Genomic DNA, 17,582 nt, shown 5'->3' with positions numbered 1-17,582 from the left:
TTGGGGGGTATCACTGTGGCTCTTATGGCTCTGCTAAAGCATTCTGGACCTGAAACGTGGACTCGGCTGCTTGTGGGCACATCTCTGTCATGGCTACCTCTATGAGCTCTGTTCCGGTCGACCAAACCTTGCACGATGATGGATCTCGCGTCAAAGCCTGGTTCTCTGGGGTCGACTGGAGCTCTCCGCCCAACACTTAGCTGGCGTTTGTCATCTTGCTGCCGATGGGTGTTAGACCCACTTCTCGGGGGAGGAGTGGGCACTCGACGCCTGTCATCACGATCAAATCGATCGTCATAGTGGTCCCGCCGGCCTTCACGTCCCACGCGCCTCGGAGGCGACCTTGGATTGTGAGCCGACTGAACAGTATTCGCAGCGATGGATCGACTGTGAATCCTGTTGCGCAACTGCGACACAGCTGAATTCTGATCTCCTGTCGCCTGGAGCAAATCTATGATCTGCATCAAGCCTCTTCCGGCCTCCGACTGAGAGGGCTGGATTGACTCCGCTATACGGGCTGCAGCTGCCAAATTTTGAATTGGGGTTCGATATACCTGAGTCGGTTGCGGAAAGAGCTGGCGTCGGCGGGAGTCAGGTACTCGCTGACGCGCACGCTCGTCGAGTGCTCGCTGGAGGTTCTCCAGTCGAGTGCGTTCAGCCAAATTGGCCAAACGCGCCTCTTCCAGGGCACGAGCCTCAGGGGTTTCTCCTGTAATGGGAGTGTGCAGGGCATCCATGTTCCGGCGGCGAAGTTCTTCCCTCTGCTGAGAAGTGAGCTGCTCGGGCTGATACTCTTCGTGGGCCTGAGCGGGATCGCCCCCGTCGTCCATCCCATCGTTGCGGGGGGAACCGGGAGGACTACGAGGCCCGTTGACCATCAAGACCTCCGCCGCTGGATCACTGCTATCGCACTCGGATGCAGTCTCTACGGAGCCAGTCGACAGGTCGAACAGGCCGTAGAGAGTTTCGTCGGGCTCAATCGCCGCGACTTGGATGGTGGCCGATTGGCGAGCCACTGCGTGTCTCATCCATCGCTGGAGCCTCGACCGACCGGAGCGCTTGCGCTGGCGGGAGACAGGGAGGGAGGACGGCACAGGAGTCGACCGGTATGGGGTCGACGGCTGCCGCAGCAGGACGCCGCGGACACACGCCCGAAAGTGCGTCGCCCCGCGGACGGGGTGCGCGTCGATGTCGAGTGGTGCCTCCTGGAGCCAAGAGGAGTCGTCGGCGATGAAAGCGAGCGCACCGAGACGGATCTCGCGGCTCTCGACCAGAGCTCCGCCGGAAACCATGATGAAGGCAATCAGACAAATTGCAACTTCTCCAAAAAGTCGCTAAGACACCTGCCCCAAGGTGGGCGCCAACTGTCGTGGTTCTGAGTCTGACAGTAGAATGGGGGGTAGGTATGGAGAGGCAAGATCCTAGCTATGGAGTAGTTATACACACGAGTGTTTAACGAGTTCAGGCCCTTCTCTGAGGAAGTAATAGCCCTACGTCTCGGAGTCCGGAGGCAGTCGACTGGTTTATGTGTATATGAGTTACAGAGGTGCGAACTTTCTACCAGTGGAGGGGGTGGCTTATATAGAGGACGCCAGGACCCCAACCAACCCACGTAGCAGAGGGTTAAAGTACATTAAAGCTGGGCGTTACTGGTAATGCCCTACATAAAGTGTCATCATGACCATTAAGACTACTTAATTACAGACCGTTTGGATACAGAGTAGATCCTGAACTCCCGATGGTCGAGTGAGTCTTCATGGTCGAGTGTCTTTAGGTTCGTCGAGTGTCTTCTAGCCGGTCGAGTGGAGTCTCTCTTGGCCGACTGGAAGGTAGCTTCGTCTAAGGATGTCCTTGGGTATGATATCCTAGATAGGTCCATGACCCTACCCTAGATACATAACATCATCAAGGGGTAACCTCGAGTTAGTTGTTCTCACAAAACTGCAACATATACATACTCCTATTTGTATTCGATCCTTGGTGACTGGGTTATTTGTCTCTGCACGTCAATACATAGAGGAATCCTCGCACGTCCCATGGAAGCTAAAAAATACAACCAAACAACACAATATATTGGATCTTCACAATCACATGGGAATGCATCAATCTGTAATGTGTTATATATATACCCCCTACATTCCAGAACATAAGATGTATTAGTTTTCATGCAAGTCAAATTTATGTATGTTTCACCAAGATTATGGAATAAAATATCAACATCTATAATACAAAATAAATAAAATGTGAAAATATTTTTCATGATGGATCTAATGATACAAATTTGGCCCTATAGATGTTGGTAGTTTTTTCCTAAAAACTTGGTCAAACAAGCATGTATTTGACTTTTGGAAAAACTAATACACCTTAACTAGTGAAAAGGTAAGCGTGCGTGCGTGCATGTAAAGAAAGGGAAAGTTTTGATTTAGTAAAAGTAAAATTAGAGAAACAACATAAGATGGAGGAGGTCCTATCTGAAGACTACACTGCCATCCATGGTTTGAGAAAACACTCCTAGCCGCAAGTTCTTGCTGTGTGCACACCATCGCAGAAAGGTCATGTGTGCATCTTGTTATCCGGAGGTTAGACATTCGCACGGTTGTATCTGCACTATATAACGACCAAATGAAAATATCCTTTCCCCAAGTAAGAATGAAAATGTTTTTTTGCCAAAATATAGATTTTAGCAATTCAAGTTGAAGGAAATTCCACAAATGCCAACACGCACTATACCACAGTAGTCAATTGGAGGCGTTTTTGTAAGGGCATCCTGTAAACGCCTCAAAATCGTGCTTTAAGGTGGCGTTTTAGGAAAATGCCTCGGATTAATGCAGCTTTGGTGGCATTTTTAGAAAACGCCTCGGATGGACGCAGCTTTGGAGGCATTTTTGGGAAACGCCTCGGATTAGTGGAGCTTTGGAGGCATTTTTGGAAAACGCCTCGGATTAGTGCAGATTTGGAGGCATTTTTGGGAAACGCCTCGGATTAGTGCAGATTTGGAGGCGTATTCAGTTGCAGCTGGCCGGTATTGCAGCTTGGTGCGTTGGCGGCAGGTGACCGAGCTGCTGCTGCGCGCATACACAGAGACTCTATCTCCTGGGCGGCGTCGTTTAATCTCAGCGCCGGGGCAGCCGAACGCTGGCGTTGGAGAAGAGATTGGTTCATTCACAAAAAAAAAAGAGAATAGATCGGTTTTTCTTTTATCTCCATGTAGTTAACTCCGTATGCTTTGTGCTTAAGGCTGGTCATAGTGGGGAGTAACTTAGACTAGTAACATGCATATGTTACTAGACTATGTTACTACCTCTATAGTGCATAGTATCATAGATGGTCTCATTTATTGACATACATGACATACAGTAGTATCACATTTATTATGTTACGGTATCTACCTATGTTACTATAACCATCTCTCTCTTCTTTAATTGCTTGTCACATAAGCATGTTTGCGAGTTCCAAGTGCATGATACTACTTATGTTACTCCCACTATGGTTAGCCTAAGATCAATAGCTTTCTTATCCTAGTGATAATCAATGTCACCTTGGTCTCAAGCGGTGCTGTGTTCGAATCCTGGCTGCTTTCATTTTTTGCTCGCGCGACATTTTAACTTAAATTTTTAGTCCCATACCGGATAGCGAGTAACAGTTGAACGTACTTAAAAGGAGGAAAGATGGTTACCATTTCAGAAAGCAGATTAACACGTGAATGCTCTCTCGCTATTACATTGTAATCAAGGGTTAGGGTGCGTGTAGGCGTACATGTACAGTTAATTAATATACGTGGACGGGTCGTGTGTGTGTTGCAGGCAACGAACGGGGGGTGCGCAGGATGGGGAACTGTATTTTTATCCCATAGCAGAGAGAATAGGATCTCCGTCTGAAGCTTTAGTGGCAATTTAAGAAAACGCCCAGATCTTGCAGGCGTTATAGAAAAATGCCTCTATTGTTCTTTCCCTTCGCGACCAATTCTAGCATTTTTGGGAAACGCTAATAAAAACATTCAGAGGCATTTTTGCGTCCTACGGAGGCGTTTTAGAATGCCTCATAATGTCGTCCGTGCTCTAGTGATATAGACTAATTTTCTATATTTATACCCAGATAATTGATCGTCCGTATATTAAGTCTTTGCTTCTCAATCGATAATGCCACAGCCCATCACATAGACTTTGATGCCATTCGCAACTTGGTTACACTAATATATGCACATCATGGTACATGCGTCTTGCTTGTTTTATTGCATTTGAGGGTCGTTACAGGCTTGGAGATTGCCATAGTATATGCTCACCATGGTACATGCGTCCTTTTTTTTGTGTGTGCAAAGTCAACAGCCTCTGTTCATTGCTCGTGGCATGATGAGGACTGAGCTGGAGGTAAGAAACATGCAGCACAATGGGGAATATCCTCGCACGTTCATGAGCCAATGGAACAGCGCACATTATTCGGTCTTCGCCGGGGGATCATATACGAATGAACATTTTCCAATCAATTAAGTGTATTAATCCGAATCAACCTATGATTACATGGTTTGGAGGACAATGGTAACCCAGTCCCCGAGAGTTCAATTCCTGATGCTTGCATTTTCTGGATTTATTTTAGAAATTTCCGGCGATGCGCGTTCAGTGGGGGAAGATGTTTCCGTCAACTACGGAGCGCCGATGGTGACTTTGTCAATCTTAAGATGATATGACGGCTCAGTCTCCTCATAGAAATAGTATGTGCGTGTGTGCGTTCACAGGAGCGAGCGTATGCACGTATACATGAGCGATGTGTTTAAAAAAATGTATTGATCATTCATTGCCATACAGCGAGCACATTTAACCCTAATTATCTATTTTATATTCCGACTTCTACCGCCATATCTGCTCCTTCGATTTCGGTCTCAACGGCAGGCTAGGCGGGAAATGGCGCGCAGAGTTGGGAAGAGCCCCGCGGGACAGGAACGGCCTAGCTAGGTGTGTGGCGGGGGTGTGGCCGGACAAGGCTCGAGCGCTAGTCGTGGGCCTCCTATTCGCTGTTGACGAGGTGGTTAAGGCTGGTCACAATGGGCAAGAACATAAACTAGTAATTTACACACTTCCCTAAACTATGTTACTATCTCCATAGTGGGTAGGAACATCTATGTAGTGTCATGCAACAATGTATTTATTAGGTTATAGACTCATTGTTTCTTGGAGTGTGTGATGTTTCGGTAACTTAGCTAGTTACCACAAGCACCTCTCTCTTCATTAAATATGTGCCACATAAGCAAAGTTGTATTGAAGTGTGTGATGTTACTCCTAAGTTCCTCCCCATTGTGACCAGCCTAAATGGCGGGCTCCACAACAAATGGATTCCTTGAAAACGTGGCAACATGGTTGGTCCACAAACAAAGAAATTGGTCAAAGGGAAGTGCAACCTCATGGGAACTTATGCAAGCGTTGTGGTGAAGCTTCTTCCTAATTTCTTTGCATGGGTTGGTCACACAACCGCAATTTCGACAAATTTGATGGCAATCACGGAGCTGTTTTTTTGGGGGGACAAATGATAGACTTTATTAGCTTAAAATGAAGGACCAAGAGGATACAAATACAATAAGCACATACCCGTTCTCTGTATAGTTAGGATGCACATAACCTAACACAAACACACACATACAATGCCGGCAAATATCATAGTCATATAAGACTAACTCTATACATAGGCGAGAAAAAACAAAGCGATCAGATTTGCGATCAACAACCTACAACAATGACCATATCCACACCAACCATCTCATTGACGCCATATGAAAGACGAGGTTCTTCGACATCAACACTTTCAGGAAGGGAGCGACACTCAAATGCCACCATCACTGGATCCAACCACTCAAGGCAAGAATCTAGGTTTCCACCCCGAAGAATGAATCCAAAAATATATCCGAGCACCTTCAACAATATAGTGACATAAAAACATCGGCATAGCCAGGTATAACCAACTCGGGTCATCCTAGCCTTTCACCCCGGAGCTCGAGACTGGGTGCTTGAGTAGCATCATCATTGACGTCACTCATGTGTTGTCGCCATCTCTTTTCCGCGATCTTTGCAGCTACATGTGATGTGTGATCTCCGCCGCTGCACAACCATCCCTCTGTGTCATGTCGTCATCGCTCATTTGCATCTCACTGCCGAAAACAACCCACCGGATCTAAAGGGAGAAACCCTTGCCAAGACTTTTTAGTGGCCACCGAGTCGCCGCCGTGGGCTGGAGCCGTTAGTGGCACAAACCTACTTTTCCCAATTATTTTGTAAATAACCCTTTCTTTTGCGGCCTTCATGAGAAATTTATATCATTAGATACACTAGTCGTCAACCCGTGTTGCAGCACGAGCTATCTAAATAGGGAGTCATGCAACAATAGAAGTACCAATGTCATTTTGATATTTCTTTGTACTTTAAATTATATGGAATAATGATCTCCAAGATTATTATTGAAAACATGCAAAAAAAATCTTAGCATGGAAAAGTTTCATAAGAAATATTGCCAAAGACACGTTGTTTTATTGGGTGCAATGCTTAAGGTGTTGGAAACCTTGTGCAAACAGGTAAATACATCCTGGATGAAGATACATCTGCTTGTGGCAAGAAATTAGGTTTTCATTTGTTTGGCATGTTGTTTTTATTTATCATATAACTTAGACATGCATGTTGGGGACTCTTTCTTAACTGGGAGACTCATTTTTCTACATGTGGGGAAAGGCACGTTCATTTTGTTTTTATAGAACTTTTTTGAGGGAAACTTGTCTCTATAGAACTTAGATTGCATTGGGAATGTTTTTTTATTCAGGCAACATCTTCTAATAGATCTACCCCTTTCCTTCTGAAAATAAGGCATAGACTCTCTTTTTTAACCATGAGGCTTGAGGTCCCTTTTTTCTGAACCTGCATGGATTTTATTTTTTTATTGGGATGTGAACTCTTTTAACGTGATGAGGCTAGAGGAGTTTATTATTTTTGCTAAAGGAGTTTCTTTATACGTGCACCAAGGGGACTCTATTTTTTTACTATCTCAAGGGGACTCTTTTTGTACGTGAGGAAAAATAACGCTATTTTTTTCACAGAACATAGACGTGGTTGTTTGGGACTCTCTCCGTGTGCTCTTTAAAATTAAATCTCAAGCGTATTTTTTTTATTCGGCTCAAGGTATTACGTACATCCAGTGGCTAAAGATTTCCGAATTGCAGATCCGACGGTTAATTAGGTAGCTTTTCTAGGATTAACGTGGAGGTTCGTATGGTGCCTTCAATTAGTAAATATAAGATAAGATATCCAAAAGTAGTTATTTATAAATGTGTTTTCTATGGTGTAAATATACACTAACAGAGTTATGGTTGATAAAAGTTTGTATTTATGAATTAAAATGTGTCTAAAAGAGTAACTGAGAGAGTAGGAGACAAGCTAGAATTTTAGAAGTTGTTGTTATTCAGATTTACTTTTTGTGTGTGGAAAATAGGGATAACACCTCGGCCACTAGTCGATTGATGCACGCGGCCATTCATCAGTTATTGCAATGCTCACAACAACCAAACAAGTGTCCCAAAAAAAAACACCCAAACAAGTCTAAAGGTAATACAAAACGGGCACCTATCCCAACCACAGAGAATGGCAACGCAAAGGCCATAAAGTGCTGCTGTTCAGACGGAGAGCTTGCAACCAATACCGTATATTAAGTCTCTGTTTCTCAACCCGTCAAAAAAAAAAAGTCTCTGTTTCTCAGTCGCATGGAGTTTGAGGCCCTTGGCAAGTTGGTTACACTAATAGGAGTATATGCACATCATGGTACATGCGTCTTGCTTATGTTATTGCATTTGAAGGTTAGAGGCTTAGAAATTACCATAATATATGCACATCATGGTACATGCGTCCCCTTTCTTTTTGGGCAAAGTCAGCAGCCTCTGTTCATTACTCGATCGTGAAATGATGAGGACTGAGCTGGAGGTGAGGAACATGCAGCAAAATGGGGAATATCCTCGCACGTCATGAGCCAGTGAAACAGCGCACACTATTCGGTCTTCGCCAGGGGAATACATCGTGTGTTGATTAGTTGGATCAGGGATGTAGACATCATGTCCCTTTCCTTCCTTTGAAGCCTTTAAATACAAAGGATCCGTCGTGCAAAGGCGGATAACATCTGAATCCACCCATTCATCGCTACACAGCCAGGGCTTCTTCTCAGGTAATTCCCTCGAGAAGATCTTCTCCAGACACTTAACTTTGCTGCAGATACTTTTTCCATATGATTACTATCATGAATTTACGTATACCTGCTTCTTCATCGTGTGCTTAGGATGCTTTGAAGTATTCATTCGCACGCCTGTTTCAGCATATAGCAGCCATACGTTTACCAGCAATTCGCTGTGAACTTGTACTTTAAATACTGAGTTTGAAGTTCATGGAAGGAAGATATATGCTACCTTGACGTGTTCCATAAAATCTCATTCACTTTTCTAAACTGAACTTTTTTCATTACAGCAAATTTTGGCTAAGAGATACGGAGTAATTGGCAAAACTGAACTGATTTTGAGTGCATGCATGCTGTTGCTGCGTTTTATTGTTAACTTAAAATTCTTAGTATTTTGAGTACTTGGAGGCTGAATCTAACTCATGAGTATTGTGATTGCTCTTGTTTCAAGGGTGCTGTGGTATTTAATCGGAATGGGCTGCCAAACTATTTCCCCAAACGACCTGGAGCTTATGATGTCGGATAAACATGAAGCCAAAAAACCTGGGGCTATCGAGTTTAAACTTCTTCACGAGATCACAAATAATTTCTCTGATGAAATTGGACGTGGTGGATATGCCAAGGTTTATAAGGTATGGAAATTCTAAATTGCCCCGGTCTTACTTGCCATAGTCACAGTCACAGTTTTAATCTAAAAAGTGGCGAGACATGCTTGCCTGTAGGGACTCCTTGGAAACGGCATGGCCGTTGCCGTGAAGAAGCTGTCCAATCCGCATTTTCGCGACGATAAATTCTTCCTTCGGGAGATTGAATGTCTTATGAAGGGGAAGAAGCACAGGAATATAGTACGATATTTGGGATATTGTTGTGATACCGTGGGAGAAATAGAAACATATGAAGAAAAAAATGTCATAGGGGAAAGGCTAAAAAGATTGATCTGCTTTGAGTATGTACCAGAAGGGAATCTCCGTAGCCATATCAATGGTAGGATCACGATTTTCATTACTATAAAGATTATTTGGTTCAAAAATCACACTTATACACAATTTACATTCCATGTCATGTACTAGCTACCGTCCAGATATTTCTAATGTGAATACCTTTCTCCTCTTCCATTTATGCAGATGCATCTTGTGGACTTGAATGGAGAGAACGTTATAAAATAATAAAAGGAATCTGCGAGGGTTTGAATTACCTTCACACCAAAGGTATTACTCACCGGGATCTTAAGCCGGAAAATATACTCATGGATAATATGATGGTGCCGAAAATAGCCGACTTTGGTCTATCAAGGTACTCTAAGGATGAACAAACCCATGCTAGTACTACAAATCATGTTGTAACCTTGTAAGCTTACTAAGCCACTTGGAAACTCAACCTTTCTTGTCATTGATGATTTACATTTTGCTACCTCTGTGCATCAGTTAATCTATTTTACCATTTTCTTTTGATGTAGCGGATATGCGCCGCCAGAATTCGATGGCCGGAAAGTCACACGAAACTTTGATATATATAGTCTTGGTGTTATAATCATGGAGATCGTGACTGGAGAGAGGGGGCATCACAAGCCAGAGGCAGTAAGAACGGTCTTTGGCACTCCCAAGATAAATGCTTGGTTTTAAAATAATTATCTTGCATTTTACCTTTTCCTAATCATCATTTCAGTGAGGAGAATAAGGACCCTGAATTATGATGTCTGGTCTGTCTAATACAAGTAACTATGAAACCATCCACCATGTTGCTAACTTCTACAATTAGTGGAACTATCATTATCTAAGAAATAATGGAGAAGTGTTTGGTTTCAAAACATAGCGAACAAAAACCCCCGCCCCCAAGGACAAAATGTGCGTCAAATCCATGAGAGTATGATCCAAAGAATGAATGAAGGCCTCATCGAGGCTATTGGTATTTGACACTCCATCCCTGTCTCCCCCCTGCCACCTCAGGCTAAGCTGAGCGGACGCCAGTGGTGGGAGTAGTAAGACCACGCCGGTGCGAGCTGCGGTGGTGGGGCCTCCTTTGTTTGCGTCAGAGCAGTTCTCATGCAGATGGTAGTGGGTTGCGACTTTCGGAGTGGAGGTAGACAGATCTGTGAGGGGACCTTGCGGGAGAGATGTGTTGGCGTTCGTGAGCCGAATTTGTGCAACAACATATTGATCAGGTCCCAGGCGTGCATGGTTGCAACTCTCCGTGATTCCAATGGTGGGAGCCGCGGTGGAGATGGCAACGCAGCAGCCTTGGTGACGTGGTTGGCAGATCTGCAAGAGGGTTGCATCGGTTGCTGGATCTGGTTACCACCCTTATGTCCAAGCATCCCTCTCTCTTACTCCCTTCGTTCCAAAATAGATGACTCAACTTTATACTAACTTTAATACAAAGTTGGATCATCTATTTTGGAACGGAGGGAGTACGAGTTAACGGGGATCAAAGTAGGTGCGACAATAACCGAAGAGAGGCGGCGAGCAACTGCTTTTGGTGTTTTCTCCAGCAGCATGGACAGGCCTTATGCTCTCTCAACACCAGGGCCGGCCTAGCGAGAAGTCGTTAGCCTGTCGAGAGGTTGCAGGTAGTGAAGGATTTGACGACAAGTGTGTGTATTCCTGGTAAAAACCCATGATCTCGCCTCTCCAAGCAGATTAGGCAATGATGATGTGTGTGTGTGTGTGTCCATGTTGAAGTTGTTGGCTCGAAGCACGCTTCAGGGATGAAAATCCCAAGTTTTACCTTCAGTTGGACCCACCAATACTGGTGGATGTTTAACGATTGCTTCTTGAAGGCTTTGTCTAGCAGTAACATTTTATTGTTGTTTGACATGGCATAGGATTCGTGGTGGGATTGTGGAGATAATGCATATCCATTTTAGATGGCCTTGACTTTTTTTTGTTATTTGTGCTTTTGTAAGCTTATTTGTTCAGCATCGATGCTTGACTGTCTTGCACTGTTTAATAATTAATAATATATATATGCTTGTGTGCATGAATCGATGGAGAGGTCGGAGTTTATCCTCATTTTTGGAAGGATAGAATAAAATTCTACTTGCAAGTTTTTCACCGTAGTCATGTGATTCCAATGCCACATAGCTTGCTGACTTGTTTAGCGATAGGTGGGCTCGGCTTGAATCTACAAGAGAGATGCTTTAGTGGTAGTCCAAGGTGCCTAACTGCCATTACTAGGTGACATGTATGCACAATCACTATGCCAAACAACTGCAGGGAGTTATCTGCAGATCTGAATCAAAGAAAATAAATCAATTTCGAAAGAGTAGCTAACAGTGTTGGTCTCGCAAGAAATTAAAGAAAATTGCAAATGGGAAAATTATGTATTGTATTCCAAGAATTTCGAAAAAGTACCTAACAGTGTCGGAGTACTATAACTAGAAAGGCTTAGGGATCGAAGAACCCTATCAGATAGCACTACCAAAGAAACTATTGGGAAAGAGGTGAAGTAAATAGGCATAATATAAATAAGACCAAGTTGTTGTTTCCAGGAAAAAAAATCATTACCCAAAGTTTCCACCTGATCTTTATTGAACGCGAAAGTGTAATTTAATTATATGATGTTGAATGTTGATCTTACTAGAACTGCCGGGAAGCGAAGTATTTCACTTCTTTGATTTTTGTTATTTTCATGATATTTTGTTCCTAGTTTGATGCTTGAGTTGATTTGCCTGACGCATTGACATACTCTGTTTTCCCATTCTGAAAGATGTTGGCGGTCCATTTCATAAATAGTAAGTCACGGTTGCAATTCTGTAGGTACTTGAAAGTTGGAGTAATAGGCTTGAGACATCAATGGAAGAAGATCAAGTACGTGTATGTATCGAGATAGCAGTAGAGTCCACACAATTCGAACCAGAGAAGAGACCAGTTAAAGCACAGGATATAATTGATAGGCTTGTTGCAACGGTATGGCACAAAAACTGAGCTAGTATGTGTAATATACTAATATTATACCTTTATTGCCGATCGCTGGAAGCAAGCACCGCATATGGCACCATCATAATCCGAATGCATGAGAGCATCATAATCCGAATACACTAAAAAATTGATAAAGTCAATTAATTTTGGAGTGCCAAGCATGGACAGATTAAACAAAGGCTATTTTGTATTAACCGAACTAGTTCTTCCGCAGGAGCTCCTTAACGTCTACCTTTTCAAGCTTGGGTTACCCACCGAACCCAATACAGATAAACAGTTGGTGTTTAGGCTTACGAATAAGAGCAGGGAGTCCTGGCAGTACTTTGCAAGTATTCCGCTCTACGTCATCGTGCCTTCCAGGTCGACTTACACCCTCGTTGTCACAGCAAAACAACAGGATATGCTACCTGAAGAAATAGACTATGATCTGATCCAACAGAGCAGTATATCAGAAGACAAAGACATCCATGCTTTCAGAGACCAATTATACCTGAAGAAGTATGACCAATTTTATGAGGACACGGGGAATGATGTGCATGAGGTGAAACTGAAAACTACTTTCGCAACATCTGAGGTGAGTTTCTTCAAGTAATGTAATTGCTCTTCCGACTTGCTCATGTTGTATATCTGGCCTTTCATACATTTTGCTTTGATGGTGGTCGTTCATGGTACTACGAATGTAGCACGCAAATCCTGCAAAGGTATGGAGTTCTCTTCCTTATAACTCAGATCCTGCAAATTCGAGGTAGCTAGTTTTTCTAACATCGACCCGAATGTTGCTGCATCAGAATGGACAGATAATATCCATGAAGAATACTCATGGCGTTCTGTGTTGCCTAGACGCACAAGCCACAGAGCCATGGTGAGTTTATAGCCTAGTGTGGGCTCTGAAAAATTGTTTCCTGTGCTCAAGTGGATGTGTCACTTGTCATTAATGAACATATCATCATGAATGAAATACCTTACTGTCCCACAGGATTGTAACAGGTCATCAGCACGGAGATGTTTGCATATGGAACTATTACCCGCAGGTACCATCATATACATTTTTTTTAGGGTCCGTATGTAATACTTTGTAAGGTCCTCGAAAATAATCAATAAAATGGCCGTATGCATCTCCCAGATGCAGAGGCTGGGGGTCATCCTCCTTTTCTAAAAAAAAAACCATCATATACATTTGAAATCATATTATTTCTAGCGTCTGGAAACGTTTGCGTTCAGCTTAACTACAAAATCATTTTGTATTGGCCCGCAGAGAGGAATGGATTCGTTCAATATCTGGAAGGAGTCAGTTATGCATTCTTACTCGTCATCGAATAAAGGCATGCATGAGCATCTGTCTGCTGACTTCTCTGTTTTTCACACAAGTTCATTCTCATCGTCATACACTCCATGCTAATAAAATGACCACTCTTCTCAACAATACAGTTCATTCCGTTAAAGTTATCTTAAGAAAGGAAAAGACATGGTTTGTGGCTGCGACATCGGATGGTGTGATCCATGTATACGATTACAACAACAAAATGGAAGAAGTGTCAAGTTTCAGAGCCGCCAGTGATTCCTTCATCACTTCAATGGCCGTACATCCAACCAGTTCGTATCTATTGTCATCGGCACATCGTGCTGTAAAGCTCTGGGACTGGGACAATGGCTGGAAGGAGTGCGAACCATCATTCAACCAGGAACACTATGCTAGTATACGTCAAGTCGCATTTAACCCAAAGAATACCAACATTTTTGCAACTGCTTCAGATGATCACACCATAAAGGTATCGCTTCCTCCTTTCTGTTGACTGATAAGTTTTGCTACGTACCTTAATGGCTTGCCTTGTGCCTTGATCGACTGATGCCAATGCCGACAGAGGGATCTAAAAACCATTACTTCACAATTTCATATAATCGATGTCCAGGTTTGGAGCATTGGCTCTCCCGAATCCAAGTATACTTTGTCAGGGCATCTGGGCAAAGTGAACTGCCTCGATTTCTTCAGATGTGATGGTAGTGGTACACAGTATTTGATTACTGGCTCTGACGATCGCACAGCTAAGGTATGCGATTATCATTGACAAATATACTAATACAGTACGAGCACAACACTGTTAATACTGCATGCCCATTCTTAATCTTTGTCAAACAGATCTGGAACATGGAGAAGGCGGCTTGTGTTGACACAATAATGGAAGCTTGTGTTCATACAATGGAAGCTTTCATGTCTCCAGTAAATTCCGTCCTTGCACTTCGCGACCCTCTGTATCTTATTGCAGGATCAAAAGATGGATCTGTTCATATCTTTTCTGTCGAAAAGGAGGTTTCTGTTCATATCTTGAGCTCGACTAATTTCAGGTATCCAGTAATCACTAAGATTACCATCAAAATTTTGAGCTAAGCCCTTCAAACCGCCCATGCATGGTCTAGTACGCGCATCAACTAATGAATTGTGGTATTAATTAAATATGAACAAATCTCTGCTCTCTACATAGGACTATATCGCTACAGTGGCATAGTGTACTAGTTCTGAATTAGGATTTACCAGCAGCGACTACAGTTTTTTTTTTACAAATGATATTATCTTTTAGGGGAAAATGATATAATTTTCTTGATTAACTAACAAAAATAAATCAGACTGAACAAATTGAAATGCACACGAACAAAGATAACTGATTATGAGTGGATTATTCTGGCAACTTATAGAAGTATATGAGTATAAAATAGCGGAGGGAGCATACTGTTGGATTCTCATATTTGGAAAAAGTTTATAATCGTTTGTAGCATATATAACTCATATTCTTTGGTAAACTGAGGACCTACAAAGATGTGTGGGCCTAATATTTGAAGGTGGGAATGCCTCCTGCTAATATATACTCCCTTCGTTCCTAAATATTTGTCTTTTTAGAGATTTCGAATGGACTACCACATACGGATGTATATAGACATATTTTAGAGTGTAGATTCACTCATTTTGCACCGTATGTAGTCACTTGTTGAAATCTCTAGAAAGACAAATATTTAGGAACAGAGGGAGTAGATGATGCTATAGACTATAGTTGCATGTACTTGTATTTACTTTGCTCTCGCCTCTGCTCCTTATTGATGTTTTTAACATAATACTCAATATTTTGAGAATTTTCTAAGTGATTACTGCGTATCTCCCAGGCTTGAGAGGATCGTTAATTTTGGTTCTAGCGGAGCTATCTGGGGTCTCGGAAATTTGATGGGTCCGTCAAAAAGGTAAGAATACATGTCCTCATTTTAGCGTTCCATCATATCGCAGTGTATGTACGTGTAGTATGTAATATATAAGAATGTTTAGATAGTATATATATAGTATTCCCTCCGTCCCAATGTAAGACGTTTTTCGACACTACACTAGTGATAAAAAACGTCTTACATTCACTAGTGATAAAAAACGTCTTACATTATGGGACGGAGGGAGTACTTTTTAGGCAGTATGTATCATATTTTGAACATACTCTTTTTATGTACAAATATGTACGTATTTCAGAAATATAACACGAACCATGGGCTAACTTGCAGTTTTTTTCATATAACTCACTTTGGAGTATCTTAGATATAGTATATAAACATACTAAAAATGATAAAGAAGTGCATATAGTTATTTACTCTCCTAGCCAAACAGAATTAATTCTCACATCTTCTATTTATCAAAAAAAAAATGTGTGGTGGGAGTCTCTTCCTCTATTCCTTTTTTTTCTGTCAATAGTAATGAGTAATTTGACCTGCTGCACATCTTAACATCTCATTTCCTGTGATGCCAAACATGTAACACACAATACCTTTTATATTTTAGGATTGTGATTGGACAAGAGTACGCAATTTCAATCATGGATATGGAAATGTGCAAGCACTGAGAGCTCCATGTGAAGCACAGATTAGGAAATGTGCAATCTTCATGCAATCAACGACTTCCCATTACGCATTTATGCAATGGATTCTTGTTTCCTTTTTTTTTTGTGTGTTAGACTAGAAAACACTTTTCAGAGTCATTACAGATTATGGCCCGTATACGCTCCAGCACTACATAATGGCTAACAGGGAAATAACACGTCGAACTAGACCTGGTTAAAACATGTGCTGCCTCATTACAATGGCGATAAACATGAACAAAAGAGCAAGTTTGAAACTGGCGTGACAAGAGCAGTTTCTCAGCAAGAAAGATGCCAACAGAAGATCTCTCTCGGTTCGAGTCTTGTAACTTCCTTATCAGGTTCTCAGGTAGTCAGATGCCACGATTACCATCGGGAAACTTTCAGGAAGAGCAAACTGTAACGGCACTACGCACAACAACTACTTCAGCCATTTCTGCGTAGTGATACCATCAATCAAAAGTCTGGTTCAAAGCAGCCAAAACTTCACCTATGTGGTTCCGTATAACCATCCCCACACCCATCATCATAATATCTGAAAGAATGTAGCCTCTAAGCAGGCAGGCTAGCTGCTGGATTGATTCCTTCCTCCAGCTATACCGAAATAGGCTTACGCCCCGCTATATTGATATAGCAACCACCCGATACAACAATCCGATCCACGCTGGGGCAAACAGCACAAGCACGCCCAAAAGAAATAACAAGAGAAAATAAGAGAAGAAATGCCAACAACGCCGGATCGACGAAAGCTACGGCACACCGCGATTGTTGCGCCCACCGAAGATAACCACCACGCTCCAAAGCCACCGAGTTGCCGTGTACCAAGCACCACCTTCAAGAAGGAATGCGACGATGACGACGCTGCTGCCCGGACGAGTCCTAAGATTTCTCCCGGTACACGGAGGGTAGAGGGGGGAGAGGGTCACCCGACGCCCTTCAAGAAGGATGGTGGCGCCCGCAGGCGTCACCGCGTTGGTGCCGGCAAGACCCGACATGGATTTCTCCCGACCTCTCGCGCCCACCACCCAGGACCAACCTTCGGCTCCACCACACCCGCCGCCCACCAACATGCGCCAACAGTCACGAGGACACCGCCGTCGTCTCACCACGGCCAACGAAGCGAGGCCGGCCGGATCCAAACGAGACACCCGAAGACAAGGACCGGCAGCACCGCAGCCACGAGGGAGGGAACAACCTCCACCGGCTTAGGCGGTAGCAGACCGGGCATAGCAGCAGAGGCACACCAGACCCCCTGTCCGGCCAGGCCCTGCGTGGGCCCGTGAAGCTTCGCCGCCGTGCTGCAGCAGTCGCGGCACAGCAGCCGCCGTCCCTGTCGCGAGGAGCTCGCCGGAAACCACCGGAGAACAGCCCACTGCGGCCACCAACAGGCCCGCCCCGACCCAGATCGGGCCCGTAGGGCCTAGATCTGGGCCAGCCTAGCGCCGCCGGCCGCCGCCGGCCGCCGCAGGCCATGGGCCGTCACCGCCGCCAAGGGGCAACGCCTCCGCATCGCCGCCGTCCAGATCCGCGCCGGAACGCCGCCGGCCGAAGGGCTCCGCCGCCAGGACCGCTCACCCGAGCCGGGGTC

The 17,582-nt window shown here is 43.8% G+C and overlaps 1 pseudogene; it reads left to right on the top strand.

Moving 5' to 3' along the window:
- The first annotated feature begins 8,653 nt into the window (after window positions 1-8,653).
- On the top strand, window positions 8,654-16,382 carry LOC119279900 (annotated as a pseudogene).
- The last annotated feature ends 1,200 nt before the right edge of the window (window positions 16,383-17,582 follow it).

Source organism: Triticum dicoccoides, chromosome 3B, assembly GCF_002162155.2.
Source record: "Triticum dicoccoides isolate Atlit2015 ecotype Zavitan chromosome 3B, WEW_v2.0, whole genome shotgun sequence".
Lineage (NCBI taxonomy): Eukaryota > Viridiplantae > Streptophyta > Magnoliopsida > Poales > Poaceae > Triticum > Triticum dicoccoides.
The sequence above is the reverse complement of the archived record's forward strand: the minus strand, read 5'-3'. Positions and strand labels throughout refer to the sequence as shown.